The sequence below is a fragment of the Equus quagga genome, chromosome 10 (genome assembly GCF_021613505.1).
Source record: "Equus quagga isolate Etosha38 chromosome 10, UCLA_HA_Equagga_1.0, whole genome shotgun sequence".
NCBI lineage: Eukaryota > Metazoa > Chordata > Mammalia > Perissodactyla > Equidae > Equus > Equus quagga.
In genome coordinates this window covers 114,196,513-114,208,266 of record NC_060276.1, presented here as the reverse complement: position 1 = coordinate 114,208,266, position 11,754 = coordinate 114,196,513, and the positions used below count along the sequence as shown (strand labels likewise).

At 39.7% G+C, this 11,754-nt stretch overlaps 1 non-coding gene across 1 annotated transcript; it reads right to left on the bottom strand.

The window, feature by feature from the left end:
* Positions 1-11,274: 11,274 nt before the first annotated feature.
* On the bottom strand, positions 11,275-11,379 carry LOC124246217 (U6 spliceosomal RNA). The gene has a single exon (XR_006890426.1). It is a non-coding gene; the product is annotated as a U6 spliceosomal RNA (small nuclear RNA).
* Positions 11,380-11,754: the final 375 nt, after the last annotated feature.

The following is an 11,754-nucleotide window of genomic DNA, read 5'->3' as shown; positions in this document are numbered from 1 at the left end:
ATGTTATCTGTGGGCTTGTCATATATGGTCTTTATTATGTTGGGGTATGTGCCTTCTATACCCAATTTGTTGAGAGATTTTATCATGAAAGATATTGAATTTTATGAAATTCTTTTTCTGCTTCTATTGAGATGATCACATGATTTTTATCCTTCATTCTATTAATGTGGTTTATCACATTTATTGATTTGTGTATGTTAAGCCATCCTTGCATCTCAGGGATAAATCTCACTTGATCATGGTGTGTGATCCTTTTAATGTGCTGTTGAATTCAGTTTGCTAATATTTTCTTGAGAACTTTTGTATCTGTATTCATCAGGGATATTGGTCTGTAATTTTCTGGTAGTCTTCTTATCTGTCTTTGGTCTCAGGATAAATGCTGACCTCATAAAATCAGTTTGGGAGTATTCTCTTCTCTTCAATTTTTTGGAGGAGTTTCAGAAGGATTGACCTTAATTCTTCTTTAAGGGGACCGGCTCCGTGGCCGAGTGGTTAAGTTCGCACGCTCCGCTGCGGCGGCCCAGGGTTTGGATCCTGGGCGCGGACATGGCACCGCTCGTCAGGCCACGTTGAGGCAGCATCCCACATCCCACAACTAGAAGGACCTGCAACTAGGATATACAACTATGTACCGGGGTGGGGGGGGGGGGGGGGGGGGGAAAATAAAGCAGAAAAAAAAATTCTTCTTTAAGTGTTTGGTAGAATTCACCAGTGAAACCATCTGGTTCTGGGCTTTTCTATGTCGGGAAGTTTTTGATTACTGACTCATTTTCCTTACTCACTATTGGTCTATTCAGGTTTTCTATTTCTTCATGATTCAGTCTTGATAAGTTGTATGTTTCTAGGAATTTATCTGTTTCTTCTTGGTTATCCAGTTTGTTTGTGTAGAATTATTCATAGTAGTCTCTCATGATCCTTTGTATTTCTGTGGTATCACTTGCAATATCTCCTTTTTCATTTCTGATTTTGTTCATTTGAATCTTCTCTTTTTCTGATTTTGTCAGTTTTGTTTATCTTTGCAAAAAACAGCTCTTAGTTTTATTGATCTTTTCTATTGTTTTTCTGGTCTCTATTTCATTTATTTCTGCTCGAATTTTTATTTCATTCCTTCTTCTACCTTTGGGTTTTTCTTCTTTTTCTAGTTCCTTGGGGTGTAAACTTAATTTGAGATATTTTTCTTAATGTAGGCATTTACCACTATAAACTTTCCTCTTAGAACTGATTTTGCAGCATCCAAAAGATTTTAATAATTTGTGCTTCTGTTTTCATTTATTTCAAGATATTTCTTGATTTCCTTTTTGATTTATTCTTTGACCCATTTGTTGTTCAGGATCATCTTGTTTAATCTCCACATATTTGTGAATTTTCCAGCTTTCCTCCTGTTATTGTGTATTGTTTTCTGTTGCTGTGTAATAAGTTATTACAAGCTTAGCAGGGAAAACAACACACATTTAGTATCTTACAGTTTCTGCAGGTCAGGAGTCCAGGCATGCAATCTCACAAGGCTGAAATCAAGGTATCAGTGGGGCTATGTTACTTTCCTGGGATCCTCTTTCAAACTCACCTGATTGTTGGCAGAATTGTTTGTTGGTACTGTAGAACTGTGATCCCAAAATTTCTTGCTGGCTGTCGGCTGGGACCCCTCTCACTCCTGGAGGCTACCTGCATTCCTTGCCATGAGGCTGTCTTACAACATGGCAGCTTACTCCTTTAAGGCCATCAAGGGAGAGTCTTTCATTCCAACCCACTAAGGTGGAGTCTTACATAACATCCCATCACCTTTGCCATGTGACATAACTTTATCAAAGGAGTAACATCCTACCATCTTTACCATATTTTATTGGTTGGAAGCAATTAATAAGTTCTACTTGCATTCAAGAGGGGGGAATTATATAAGGTGGTGACTCTTTGGAGGTCACCTTAGGGTGTGTCCACCAAAAACACCAAGCATCTAAGCATGGGAGGTGGGGATAAGAGGCTGGGGGGAAATCAAAGAGAGGAGAGAAGTTCAGAATGTGACAACAACAGGCTTTCAAGCCAATTTCCCTTCTTTCATAACTGGGCTCAGTTCCATCCTGCTCTACAGCCTGTATTTGATGGACAAGTTTATGCACTCAGTGCTTTCCTCTTAGAACTCCTTGCTCATTGTTGATATCACCCAGGGTCAGCATCGAGATTCAGGAAGCCTCCCAGGTAGACGGATTTGTTTACCCAGGCTGGGTTATGTAATACTTTGGCCTCTTTTGTAGCTTCATCTCTTCTTGGCATCAGTATGCACTAAGCAGAGAAGAGATACAAAAGCCTTGTTCAAGGAGAAACAAAACATACTTGCATGGTTAATTTAAACATGTTTTCCTTGAATACAAAATATAATTTTTTTGCTTTCAAAATGACAAGGCAAAGAATTGCTTGTAAGATTTTTCTCTTCCTCCTAAAGCATGTAACAACGCTACAACACAATGTACCGTATAATTACTAACCAAGTACTGGGTTATGATTCTGCTGTTCAGCTACAGAAATTAGCACATATATATAGTCTGAAAGAAAAGTTGGCCCAAAAGAAAATTAATAAATGTGTCCTCTCCTATTAGATTCCTGTAAAGTTTTCATAGAAAAGTATGTTGATGGAGAATTCTTGGTGCCTTTGCTGCAGGCAGGCATATTTTTTTGTGCTCCAAGGATGGTCAGCTGCCCCAGGAGGGTATAAACCATGGATCTGTCCCATGAAGCTTTGCTAATTCCTAGCAAACAGAAGAGGCAGGAGTGTAGCTGGAAGGCAGGGGTTCTGGGACCATGCTCCCACCTCAACTGTGAATTGACTGTGTGGTCTCAGACCAACAACTCGACTTTTAGAGTCTGTTTTGTTGCCTGTAAAACGAAGTCCTTTCAAATTCTCAAGTGCTGAGCTCTGCGTAAAGAATGACATGTTCCAGCGTGCTTAGCAAAAAACTGGAGGTGGTGAACTGGTGCTAGGGAATGGAAGGGTTTTGTGACAGTGTGATCAGAACAACTGTTCTTTCACTATGGGTTGCTCTGTCCAGGGAATGGTGACTTTGTTGCCTACATACTATATACAAAACAGAAAGCTCTACCTGGAAATAAAGGAGAATATTGCTAATTTACTCCTATTTAAGTCAACCAAAATAATTTTAACCTTGTATTGAAGAATAGTGTACATATAGAAGACTGTCCATATTTTAACTGTACAGCTTAAAGAATTTTCACAAATTGAACACACCCATATAACCAACACTCGGATCAAAAAAATAGAACATTAGCAGTATTCTCAAAAAAGATCACTCAAACTCTCCTCTGCAAGGATAACCATTTTCTTAACTTCTAACAGCATAGGTTTGTTTCACTAGATTTTGTACTATATATAAATTGAATCATACAGTATATACCCTTTTCTGTCTAGCTTCTTTCACTCAACATTATGTTTGTGAAATTCATCCATATTGATGAGAGTATTGTATCTTGTTCCTTTTCTTTGCTGTGTCATATTCCATTAGAAGAATATAAATGTTTCTTTCTTTATTCTACTACTAATCAGCATTTAGGTGGTTTCTAGCTTTTGGCTATTATGAATGGTGTTACTGTGAATACTATAGTATTTACTTTTTAATGAACATATGTATGCATTTCTCTGGAGAATAGACTGAGTAATGGAATTGCTAAGTCATGGGATCTGCTTATGTTGAGATTTGTAGATACTGCCGAACAGTTTTCCAAAATAGTTATATCAATTCGTGGTGCCATCAGTTGTGTGTGAGAGTTCCAGTTGCTCTACTCCTTCCTCCTGCATCTTATTATTTTAGACATTCTGGTGAGTGTATAATGATAGCAACACGAAGTTTTAATTCATGATAACTAACATGGTTGAGTATCTTTTCATATGTTTGTTGGCCATTTGGATAAGCTCCTTTGTGGAGTGTCTGTTCAAGTCTTTCACCTGTTTAACTATGATGTTGTTTGCTTTTTCATTGATTTGTAGGACTATATATATCTATATATCTGTATCTATATATCTGAGTCCTTTATTGAATATATGCATTGTGTCAACCAATATAATTTTTAATTAATTAATGTGTTTGGTTCCTACTAAGAGTTCCCCCTCTAAGCATAGTGCAACGGGAGATACACATGAGAAGCACAAGGTAAGATCTTTGCCACCAGTCATTTAAAATTTGGTTGGGAAACAAGGCAGCCACACGAGCAACAGTTGAGTAACAGCTGCAGTGAGTGTGGGATGAAGTGCTTTGTCGAGAGGTGAAGTTCTCTGAGTACTTCTAGAATTAAAGAAATAGTCTGGAGAGCATGCCAAGGGTCACGGGGCAAAAATAAGTATCTAAGCTGACACCTGGAGAATAAACAGGAACTGGAGAAGCAGAAACAACCCAAGCAAATGCTAGAGGACAGGCAAGAATTGAATTTGCTGGTATACAGTGAGGCTCCAGGTCTAGTCAGGGTGGGTGATTTGTGATGGGGATATATATGCATCCGGGCCCACATAAGTGCATATTATTAACTGAAAGCCCTTCCTTTATAGGAGTTTAAAAATAAGACAGGGGAGGAGAGAATGAAAAAAGAAAGCATAGCCTTTCTTAATCTGAAATGTCCAGAAAGTATGTAAAGCCCATATGAGTTTCACTACAAATTTGTGTTTCTCCTCTTGGGTTTTCCATCAGATACTTTAAACCCATGTTTTTCAAAGGCATTTGATTCTCCCCTTCTTTCTTTGAAATTAGCACATCAAATATTAGGGAGAGATGATTGAATGAGAGAGACTAACAAGTTTATTGGGCGTGAGAGATTTTATTCTTTTCTGGGCAGATTTTATAGATATAAATCAGTCCCTTAAAAGGTAAGATCACTGTGTTTTCTTTGTTTCCCTTTGAACTTGAAGAGTGTTATAATGGCAAACATGTATCGCGTGCCAACAACGTTCCCCAGACTGTTCTGAGCACATCATATGACTATTTATTTAATCCTCACAACAACCCTAAGAGTTTGGCACCATTATCATCAGCCCCATTGACAGATTAGGAAACTCACGCACCATGAGGTTCAAGGACTTTGCTGGAAAACATATTGGTGAGAAGCAGCTGAACTAGGATTTAAAAACAAGCAGCCTGCCTCCAGATTCTACCCATGCTATAAACCAAGGATCAACAACTTTGTCTGCAAAGGGCCAGAGAGTAAATGTTTTAGGCTTGGTGGGCCATACTGTCTCTGTTACAACTACTCAACTCTGCCTTTGTAGTGTGAAAGCTGCCATGGTCAATATGTAAATAATGAGCATGTCTATGTTTCAATAACATTTTATTTACAAAAACAAGTGATGGGCAGAATTTGACCTGTGGACCATAGTTTGTCAACCTCTGCTGTAAACCATAAGGATAAACTGTCCCTTATGTATGCAAAAGTTTTAACTTAGATCTGTTTTTTCACTGCCTTCTGTTTCTGATTTCCTGGTCAGACATCAGTAGTTCTCAGCTTGAGGTGATTGTGCCTCCCAGGGGACATTTGGCAATGTCAAGAGACATTTTTGTTTGTCACAACTGGGGGTTGCTGCTGCATCTAGTGTATATAGGCCATGTATAATGTTAAACATCCTACAATGTACAGAATAGCCCCCCACAGCAAAGAATTTTGTGGCCCCAAATGTCAACAGTACCAAGTTTGAGAAACCTTCGCCTAGTTGAATCAGATTCATCTTTCAGCCTATAGAATGTCCCCTCTTCTCAATTTCTCTCAGCATGATGACACTCTTCTCTTTTACTGCCTTATAGGTAGATCAACCCTTCCAAGTAACAATGATGATGATGGTGATGGTAGTGGAGGTGGTGGTGGCTGAAATCTATTGAGCACCCATGATGGATTGGATAATTGTATATACAATATCCCACTCTTAAAATATCCTCTTTCATTCTAAAATAAATTAAGTAGTTATTATAATTTTGTTTCTCCATGTGAAGAAATACAAGTGCCTATATCCAAAGCCTGAATCTTTCCATTGCACCCTGCTGCTCTTTCTTATTATTGTAATGAATTATATCATAGGACATAAGGACTTCAAGGTTTGGACAGCCTCCATAAACACCAGCTATGCCTAGGAAACAGCATTAGATTTGTGTATTAAAGTTCTATTAGTAAGTTGCTTTTCATCATTAGTTCATAAATAGCTTTTGTGAGAGTCTGGGATTGAAAAATTGATGTTTGCCTCCTTTTTCCACATCAGGAAATAAGGTCAGTGGTCAAGCTCACACCTTCCCTGTTGATAATAGCTTTTGCCTTCCATTAGTACATGCAGGCATTTTCTCTTTCTGTTGCTTTGCTTCCTGCTTAATTTGCCTGGGATGGAGCTCCCACTGTCCTGTAAGGGAGTAACATGTAGACAGAGGTTGTAAAGGGAAAGAGAACTGGAAGATCAGAGCAAATGTGGACTCTGGAGAAGGCCATGAACATGAGATTAGAGCAACAGCCCAAACACCAACCAGGAAAAGCAGTGGGGCTTGAGGCTCCTGAGCCGAGCCTCACTCCCATCTCATTGTGCTGCCTTAGTTGTGCTCATTCATCCAATAAACATTCATTGAGCCCATGCCACGTGCCTGGCAGGCTTCTAGGTGCTGGGACACAGCAGTGATCAAGACAGATGAAAGTTCCAACTCCGAGAGCCTATAAAGTACAAGTAACTTTTATAGTATAATGGAAGATAACAAGCACTATGGAGAAAAATAAATCAGCAAAGAGGATGGTGAGTGCTTGTCAATAAGATGGTTAGAATAGGCCTATGAAAGTGACTTTTGGCAAATTTGAAGGAGGTAAGAGAGAAAGCCGTCAGGATATCTAAGGGGAAAACTTACAGAAGGAGGGAAACATAGGATATAGATCTTGAGGATAGAAGGTACATAGTGAATTGGAGGAGTGGTAAAGAGACTTGTGTGGCTGGACTGGAGTGAGCCAGGGATAGAGGTTAGAGAGGTGAGTGGGGAAAAGGCCAACTCGTACAGTGTCTGTAGGTCATGGGGAAGATTGTGGTTTTTACTCTGGGTAAGATGGGAATCATCTGGAGGGTTATAAGCAGAGGAATGTTAAGAGCTCCATTGTTTGAAAATGGATCCCTCTGGAAACCGAGCTGAGAAGAGAATGTCCATTCTATAGGGAGAGAAGGATCTGGTCACATAAATTGCCTTCTCCTTTGAGACTCTCTCCCCCTTTTGCCCCCAGGCTATAGAATAACCACCTGTGTGAGAGTCTGCTTGGGAGTCAGAAGAGTGGTATTTATCCAAATCTCAAGGTCGGAAGAGACATTAATAACCATCTCATCCTGTTCTCTCGTTTTCCTGATGAGCAAACCAGGGACAGTTTATTACTTATTGTTGTTTGATGTTTATTGGGAGTCCACAATCTGCTCAGCTTTACAGTAGTGACAGGCAAGACCATGACAAAAACGTCTTGTCCTCAAGGATTGTCCAGTCTACCAGATGAGCAAATCAACAATTTCAAAAGGGCACTTGTAGACTAATAGAGGCGTGCTTGTTGCTGCTGAAGTACAGAGGAGAGACACCCAACTCAGCCTGGAAATCAGGGAAGGCCTCCTGGACGAGGGAATGAAAAATCAGTGTCTACTTAAATTCTTGGCCGAGGCCTCAGCCCAACGAGCAATCCTGCTCCATCTGTCCGGTCCTGTCCTTTCTGTAACATGGTACCTTCTAGGAGGCAGAAGACTACCTTCATGCAAAAAGAACTCCTAAATGCAGGGAGTTTATGCTCCAAGTACCTAGAAAAAAGGCAGCACAGAGGCAGAAAATGGTCCTGTCATTCCTGTGACAGAAGTGTCAGTTGACAGAAATAGGAAGGAGATTTCAAGATTGTAATTCTTGGGCTCTGCAAACCTTCTGTCGCAGTGACCATCTTCTCTTGGCATTTAGACTTGATTTTCTCAGGGTGATATGAATAGTTCTGAGAATAATTAATACATTGTTGTTTATTCATAAAGCCTCGCAAAGACCAGGAGAGTGACAATTTAATAAATGCAACAATAAATACAAATCAACTGCCCTGTTGTACTTGTTCTTGACTTTTTTGTTCCCATCTAAAGACCTCAAGCGGTTTATTGGCCTTAATTAATTTACTCAACACCCTTGGGTGAGACTGGTGAATATTAATATTATCCTTCAATTGACAGAAGAGAAATTGAAGCAGAGCTTTCCCCTAGGCCAAACTTTTGGATAGGCAGAGTTGATTTTCTTCACTTTTCTAGATCCTCTTTTTATTCTGTCTTGCTGCCTTTCCACATTCACCCGGTATCACTAGTTCCAGAGGCTCAATGCTGTGCCCACAACCATTTCCCAGAGTTGCCAGTCAGTGAGCTGCCAATCTTCACTCTAACTGTGGCCATGCCCAGCTCATCTGTTACACTGACCTCACGGCACGCAGAGGGTGTGGTGAAGTGTGGCCTGTGGGTCAGATTGAACTCTGCTCCCAGCACTGGCCCCCTCATGAGTGTGGGCCAGTCACCTAACAGTTCTGCGCCTCAGTTTTCTCACTGATAGCACAGGCATGACCAGAGTGCCCACCTTCTAGATTTGCTGCAGACATGAACCAAAAGAACACACAGAAAAATGATTCTGGGGCCAGGCTGCCTGGGTTCAAATCCCAGTTCGCTATGTTGTTGCTGTGAAACACTCTCTATCCTTCGGTCCCAATTAACATTACCTATAGTTTTAATTATTGGCAAAGGGGTAATGAGTTTAAAAGGACGTGCCGTGTCTTTCAGGTTTTACTCAAACTCAGAGTTGCAGAACTAGAAGCCAACTCCAACATCATCTAGTCCAGGGATTGACAAACTACAACCCATGGGCTAACTCCAGCCCATTGCCTGTATTTTTACAGTCCACAAGCTAAGAATTGTTGGGGAAAAATCAGAATAATATTACATGACATGTGAAGATTATATGAAGTACAAATTTCAGGGTCCATAAATGCAGTATTATTGGAACACAGCCCTGTTCATTTATTTACTTGTTATCTGTGGCTCTTTTCTTGATACAGTGGCAGACTCGAGTAGTTGCCACAGAGACTATATGGATCACAAAGCCTAAAATGTTTACTGTCTGCCCCTTACAGAAAATGTTTGCCGGCCCCTGATCTAGTCCAACAAAAAAGTCATCTGCTTGAATACTTTTTGTGTTGGCAAGCTCACTACTTTACCAAGCCATCTTCTCTGTTATCCGAGGAAGTTCTCCCAAATATCCACACAGAAAGTCGGCTCCCTTGTAATTTCTCCATATTGGTGCTAATTCTTTGGAACAGCAAGTATAAGGCTGATTCTGTATCCACATAAGTACACTTCAACCACACCCCATCAATTCTTTCTTGCCTAGATTATCCATCCATAGACTTCTCAGCTATGCCTTACTGTTTGCAGACCCCTCACTACCCAAGTTACCTGCCTATGAAAGGACGACAAGGCTACATCTACCCTACCTGCCTCTCATGAGCTCTGCCCTCTCCCTCTATAAGACTTGCCATGCTGGTAATCATGACTCAAGACCTGCCTTCTCTGAGAGCTCATAAGCATCACAAGGACAAGGACCTTGTTTTTTTGTGTTTTCCTATGTTCCCAGTACCAAGCATGGTCTGCCACAGATGGCTTAATTATTTGTTGAACATTGTTGAATGACTGATCTGTAATATACCTCTAAAAATGTTACATTCAGAAATAGGCATAATACTCCAAATGTCATCTGAGTTCTGTACTTCTGTTACTGCTGCCATGACCATATTCTTTTTTTTTGTTTTAACTCAGGAACATTCGCCTTGAATTAAATCACTGCCAATCTTCCCCTTTTTTTTTTGCTTGAGGAAGATTGTCCCTGAGCTAATGTCTGTGCCAGTCTTCCTCTATTTTGTATGTGGGTCGCTGCCACAGCATGGCTGACAAGTGAAGTAGGTCCATGCCCAGGATCTGAACCCCAGCTACAGAAGCAGCGCGCACCAAACTTTAACCACTAGGCCACGGGGCTGGTCCCCATAATATTATTTTTACAAATAAATTATATATACAATTCATATGGAAATTGTTGGCATGTAAAATCCTCAGGCTTCTTTCAAATGAGTGGTTGTGAAACCTGGGTCTCCTTCATCTGTTCATGTGAGATGGATTTATTGAACTTTATTGAAAACTATTCTTATTTAATTTTATTTAGTTTGTTTCAGCACTTTGTTCCAGCTTGTGGAGATACTTTTTAATCTTCACTCTATTGTCTAATATATTTCCTGCCCCTCTTATCCTTCAATAACTAACAAATTGACTGAGGAGTCTATATCTTCAGCAGTGTTGATAACGACCATGGTCTTGTGGCAAGCCATGGGAATCTTCCCTCCAGCTTGATCAGAATCCATTAATCAAAGCACTTGTTTAGTATACATTTGACAGCAACTATTAGAATCAATGCCTAAGCCAAAAGAAGCAAAGGGAGTTGGGGACAGAACAGAAAGAACTCTGGGCGTGAGGACTTTAAGTGCTCCTGAATCCTCCAGAAAGTAGCTACCACTTACTCTACTAGAATGAAAGATTGCCTTCTAATTGATATACCCATATATGAATAAAGGAAATTGATCTGAGATTCCATTATATGTCACAGCAGCAATGGAATCAGAACCTGTAAAACTTAATATCATAGCTCAGTCTCATTAATTTTGAGGATACAGAGTTAGAATGGAAGGGGACATAGAGATATGGACAAATTTCTCATTGTTCAGACATGCATTTTCAGGCCTGATGAATGGAAAGACAATGAAAGCTTACTGATTGAGTTTCCAGCCTAGTAGGTGAACCTCAATTTTCATTCAGGTAGGGTTTTATCTAGACCTATGCAATATATATTAATTAATGTGATATAAATTATATATCATAAAATTCACCCAAATAAAGTGTACAATTCAATGGTTTTTAGTTTACTTACAGAATTGTGCAACCATCACCATGATCTAAGTTTAGAACATTTTTATCACCCCCCAAAGAAACTCAATGTATGTTAGCGGTTATTCCCCACCCCTACCCCCCACATATACACCCAGCCCCAGCTAATCTACTTTCTGTCTCTATAGATTTGCCTATTCTGGACATTTCATATAAATGGAATAATGCAGTATGTGGTCTTTTTTTATTGAATATATTTGACATATAACATTGTGTAAATTTAAGGTATACAACATGTTATTTTGATGCATTTATATATTGTAATATGATTGCCATTGTGGCAAAAAAATATGGAAGCCTTCACAAATTTCTCCGTCATCCTTGCCCAGGGGTCATGCTAATCTCTGTATCATTCCAATTTTTAGTATATGCGCTGCCGAAGTGAGCGCAGTATGTGGTCTTTTGTGGCTGGCTTCTTTCATACAGCATAAAGTTTTCGAAGTTTATCCATACTGAAGCATGTATCAGTACTTCATTCCTTTTTATTGCTGAATAGGATTCCATTGTATGACTATAACACATTTTGTTTATCCGTTCACCAGTTAATGAACGTTTGGGTTGTGTTCACTTTTTGGCTATTATGAATAATGCTGCTATTTGGGTACAAGTCTTTGTGTGGACATGCGTTTTCATTTTTCTTAAGCAGATACCTAAGAGTAGAATTGCTGGGTGTAATGATAAATTATGTTTAACTGTTTAAGAAACCGCCAACCTATTTTCCAAAGTAGCTATACCATTTTACCATCCCACCAGCCGTATATGAC